This window comes from Trachinotus anak, unplaced genomic scaffold (assembly GCF_046630095.1).
Source record: "Trachinotus anak isolate AG129_WGS33_773 ecotype Australia unplaced genomic scaffold, CSIRO_AGI_Tana_v1 ptg000003l, whole genome shotgun sequence".
NCBI classification, from domain to species: Eukaryota; Metazoa; Chordata; class Actinopteri; order Carangiformes; family Carangidae; genus Trachinotus; species Trachinotus anak.
Window position 1 is genome coordinate 731,060 of NW_027273854.1, and position 5,392 is coordinate 736,451.

Consider the following 5,392-nt stretch of genomic DNA (forward strand, 5'->3'; position numbering starts at 1 on the left):
CAGGAGGAAAATGTGTGTGTGTGTGTGTGTGTGTTTTATGTTTATGAGGCATCTGTACATAATACAGGATTTTTTGTTTTTAAAGGTTTTCTCACACACACACACACAACCAGAGTCTTTTTGTGAAGCTTCATGTTTGATTTGTGTCACCTCGGTTGAAATGGTTGGCTCGTTGCAGCAGGTCTCTCTCTCCTCTGTTTGGACACAGGACAATAAAAGATAAAGTGTCACAGAACAAAATAAAAAATGAGGAGCAAGATGGAGTTGGACGGTCAGACTGGAGTGACTGCGGCTAAAAGCAGCTTCTCAGCTGTCTGGATTATTTATTATATCAAACAAGAAGATAAAGAGACAATAATCCTGAATGAGAGGTGACCCCTCCCCCGCCTCCCCCGCCTCTCCCCCACGTCAAAGTGAGTGGACACTACAAAACCTCAAGACTCAAACTTTAGTCACAGCAACATCCTCCAGTCACTTCAGTGCTGCAGGTTCCTGATTGGTGCCTCTGTGAGCGCGCTCAGTCCACTCCATCTGACCCACAACCACCTGATCCTGGAGCTGGAAGCTGAGAGGTTTCAGTCCTGTTTCCTTCACCCTGTGTCCACAGGCACAGAGAAGTGTTTCCTCCTTAATGTTCTTTTCTGACATGAAAACCTTCATCGTGTTGATGTTGAACACTGAGCCTTCGCCGCCTCACTCAGATGGATCAGTGGATCTGCTGAGTGGCTGATTAACCTCCACTGATAAAGGTGAAGAGGCTTCATGAGAGGTGGATTAATGTCCTCACAGCAGCGGTGAAATGAAGTGTCCTAGTTTTAGATTCACAATGAGGCAAAATAAAGAGATAAAATGAAATGTTTCACAAAAGAGGGACATGTACTGTAGCTCACCTCAGTCCACTGTCAGCCTACAACCAGAGGACGAATTAACCAGAACCAATGAACACCTGGTGTTGGCGAGCAGGCCGTCACGAAACCAACAAATGTATTGCATTTGTAAAGGGTTAAAAACTAAGTTCATTGAGTGTAGAGGTTAAAAATGAAAAATGTTAAAAATACATTGAATTCATAGAGAAGAAATTATTAAAAACAGTATGCCGTAAACGGAAAATATGTTGTCGTTTAAGTAGTTGTACAGCACATTATGTGTTAAAACAAATACTGAGTGCATTAAAAATTGTGTTTGAAATGGTTTAACAAAAAAAGAAAACAAGACACCCCTATAAATGTTTTTTTTAAATTTCATTTTATTGTATCAGAAAACGGGATTTCAGTGCTCATTTCATTGTACTGTTGTTGTTTTCGGTAGTAGCGCGATACTCTGTCATGTCAATAGGGGGTGCCTTACGCCGGAGAGAAACTCAAAACCCCTCGGCAGGTCCTGCAGAATAAATCCTGCAGTCCTGCTGTACAAAGGCAGATGTCACTCTGCCTTTTTGTCTTCACATACAGTCTACAGGCCGTGGCGGCAAAGGCCATCGAGACCCTCCCTGACACCCCTAGGTCAGGAGGGTAATACATTAAAGGTGCTATATGTAAGTTTTTGCTATCGCTACATAGCTAACATTAGCATTAGCAGCTGTTTACTTGCTAGTCAAGAAGAAACCTTCAAACTTCATCCTTTACTCACCAACATCTGTCTCCAGAGGTTGAAACAAACACCAGTGTTGACTCTTGTTTTGCTTCTATTTCTATCACTTCTTTTCTTCTGCTGAAGTTAGCATGCTAATCAGCTAGCTTCAGCCTGGTTGGCCAGTCTCATAACGTTCTGATACCGATGACAATACCGTCACTGCAGCCTCCAGTCTGAAGAAGAAGAAGACAAGTTTAAAACCATGTGGTCAATGAGCGACATTGAGGACGTAATTGAAAACTGTTGTGGAAATGCGGTAAACAACTGACATCATCGCATCCTAGTGACCCTCATGAACTGGAAGCACCAATCAGCTTCTCTGCAGTTCCTGAGCAGTCGACCATAACAAGAGGTGCAGACCTGAGATCACAGTTGGCATCAGTACCTGTCCAGTCACATGACATTCAGCTGACCAATCAGTCAGTCAGTCAGTCCTGCTGGTACAGTCCAGCCAACACTGACTGAATCTCTTGGCCACAACCATCATCATCATCATCATCATCATCATCATCATCATCATCATCATCACCTACTCCAACAAACAAAAAAACACATTCAGCTGCAGAGAAAACTCTCATACTTCACCTTTAAACACTGTAAAGCATCAGAATCAACAGAATATTTGAAATTTCTGGTGTAAAATGTCAGGTTGATATAGATTCTAAAACATTTTGTGGTTGTTGTTTTGTTGTTCCTTTACCAGTTTGACTGACAGGACCAGTATCTGTTCTCTTGTATCAGCACGAGTTAAATTTCACAGACTCAGTTCTCAGTAAGATTCAGGTTCTCACAGCTGTTCTTTATTTATTTGTGTTGAGTCTAAAACTGAAAACCAGATGACATGAACCTCATCTTCAGTCTTTTTCTGTCTCAGTGTGAATGAACAGAACAGACTGACTCTCAGCAGGTTTTTATTGTCTTGAGGACATCCGCCAGATTCATCTCTATTCATTTATGTAAATCTCTTCATCCTTTTGTCAAAGTCCAGAAGGTCTCCTCCTCTGTCCTTCACTCTTCAGCTCTCCTTCCTCTCACAGTCTCTCTGAGTTTATCTCTCCGGTATTTGTGGACACTTTAATCTTGCTGACACTCATCATTTTATTTGAGAGGCTCAAACCTCTGACCTGATCTGTCTGCTGAGTTTAACAGAGAAAAACCTGAGACCTGCAGCTGGGTCTCAGCCTGCTGGTGTGTGGAGTCTGAGTCCAGGATTCACTCAGAAACACACCAGGACAGAGACGCTGCAGCTCGTTGGTTTGGAGCAGAACAAAGTTACGAGAAGCACTGACATGATTGTTTATAATTCCCAGTGTTAGCATGTTAGCAGCCTCCTGTTGTGGATTAGACCTGATCCGGTCCCTTCCAGTCAGTCAGTGCTTCATCAAACTCGTCAGGAGGAGTGGTGGGAAATCTTCTGAGTACGGTGCTCCTGAAGGGTCATGTTTGGATTCTGTTTTTCTGGGACCAGTTAGTGTGTTGGTCTGGTCCAGTTCTAACATGATCCCAGTTCAGGGGAATGCTCCGCAGATCCTGCAGGACGGAGACATGATGATGCATTTCCTTTCTAAAGGCTGAGCTGTGAAAGTAAACTGGGTCTAAAAAATCTGTCAGCAGGTGTGAAATATCAAAAAATAAAGAAATAAAAATAAACATTATTTATTACAACCAAGAAAACTCAGAAAGTGAACCTCTGCTTTAATCAAAGCAAGAAACTCAACCATGTTTAAACTCACTGACACTGAGTATGAATCACTTCATTAATAATCCGTAAAAGATTTCCTGTTTTTTATTAAGTTAAAACCTCCAAAGAAAAACAATTTCCCCTCAGAGTCAGTGAGCAGGAGTCCAGCTGGGACACATGTGTTTCATCCCCTCTCTTACGTAACTCTACGTGTCTTTAAACGTCTCATTGCTCCTGCAGGTGCAGCTGCAGGTGAGTCAGGTGCAGACACGCGCTCTCTACCTGCAGACGCTGGTGCAGGGATTAATTAAACCCTTCAAAAGTTCACCTGAAACAGATTTCTTCTTCATGGGTCAGTGCAGCGACGAGTCCTTCACTTCCTCTCTTCAACCAGCTCTCCAACCTGAACGACCTCACAGGTCGTTTTTTTCAACCCTGTAATACGGCCCACTGTGGCAGGTGTTCCGGACCTTGGTTAGGTTCAGGAAATAAGTTGGGTTAAAATAAGTTCTTCCTCAACATCAGATGATCTTTGTTGTCATGGTTACAATAATAACAGTGAACGGTCATGGATAATAGAAACAACATAAACTGCTCCTGTCACATGGGAATCGAACACCGCTCTCCTGGGTCATATTCATCCATCCACCCCAACCTCCTCCTGACGTGGACTCTGTCGCTCTATAAACTACGTCACTGCACTTTTCCCTTTGCTCCTGTCATCATTACTACGACCACTAGATGTCGCCTAGCAACAAAACCTGACTAGTAGTGACCTGCTGACAGACGACTGTTGTTTATCACAGGACAGTCTCATGAATTTACTGACATCCTCTTCTTTACGTGTTTTTGTTTGATTCTGTGATTTAATGTCTGTGTGAACATTTGCTCGACATTTCGTTGATGCTGAAGCTTTAACGTGTGTCTGTGTAGATGAGGTGAATATTTACATCCGTCACAGTCGTCTGGAGAATCAGCTGCCGTTCCCTTCACAAACACTTCTTATCAGCCTCTGACGCTCACATCTTACTGGATGTAGGTTCACAGGTGTGAACGGATGAACTGGTTTTGTCATGACCTGGTTCAGGTCGCCTGCCTCGCCTGCCTCTGACCTGGTTCATGACCTGGTTCAGGTCATGACGGAAGGAGGGAAATGCTCAGAGCTGCACAACAGATCACATGTAGTTACATAATGGAAACAGAACACGTGTATACATTTATACAACATTTAATACAACAGATTTCCTACAACAATTGCTCACTCACAAATCAAACAGGAGGAAACAGTACATTCATTGGGGACTATTTTCAGTGGCGGATTAACTAACATTTGGTGCTGGCGTGAGTATTTCCAGTTGTGGATTTACCAGCATGAAAAATACAGAACATCACAAGACCTCTGCTTTAACTAAGATGTTCTCAGACTTTGTGAAGGGTGAACGTTGTTTCTAAAAGTAGACGTTTGAAGCTGTAGGAGTTTGGGTTTCACTGAGGAGGAGAAACTGGGCATCCTGACAACATCAACAGCAAGTTTTCAAACTCCAGTTTCCCACATGATGCTGTTTTTAGTTCTCACACCAACACATTCACTCACCTGAGAGCTGCTCAGAGTTTGTGTTCATCTGCCCTCAGTTCAGCTGCTCATGCTGCAGATGTATTGTTGCTTCCGAGAGAAACCCATCGAAGCTCTGGTGTATTCATGTGACCTTATTTTATTCAGGGAGGTCGTTGAGAGCAGATTTCTGCTGAGAGTGAAGGAAACTGAAGTGGAGTGAAGTGGAGGTCTGAATATAGACAGAGAGAAGCTGAGGTGGAACAAGTGTCAGTTACCTGGATATTACTTGGCACATTGAATTTAACACATTAAACATAAAAAACTAAAAAGTTAAAAAAAAGTGAATATTACCTCAAACCCTCACAAACACATAAATAAAAGCAGAGTTTTCAGACAGTTTCTTTCCAGAAACTCTTCTCACAGCTTTTCTTTTACAGTGTAGGTTAGTCAGGCTGCAGGTTCCTATAGCCACATTCCAACAGAAGGTATGTCTGTGTTCTTCCTTAACAGTGTAATCATCCCTC